Here is a 436-nt window from a genome sequence, read left to right as displayed (position 1 = left end):
ACAGTCACACAGTTATACAGTCACACAGTGATACAGTCACACGGATATACAGTCACACAATTATACAGTCACACGGATATACAGTCACACAGTGATACAGTCACACGAATATACAGTCACACAGTTATACAGTCACACAGTGATATAGGTATACGGTCACACAGTGATACAGTTACACAGTGATACAGGTATACAGTCACACAGTTATACAGTCACACAGATATACAGTCACACAGATATACAGTCACAAAGTGATACAGTCACACAGTGATACAGTCACACAGTTAAACAGTCACACAGTGATACAGTCACACATTGATACAGTCACACAGATATACAGTCACACAGTTATACAGTCGCACAGTGATACAGTCACACTGATATACAGTCACACAGATATACAGTCACACAGTTATACAGTCACACAGTAATACAG

This window comes from Labrus bergylta, chromosome 10 (assembly GCF_963930695.1).
Source record: "Labrus bergylta chromosome 10, fLabBer1.1, whole genome shotgun sequence".
In the NCBI taxonomy this organism is placed as follows: Eukaryota; Metazoa; Chordata; class Actinopteri; order Labriformes; family Labridae; genus Labrus; species Labrus bergylta.
Note: the sequence above shows the minus strand (reverse complement) of the source record.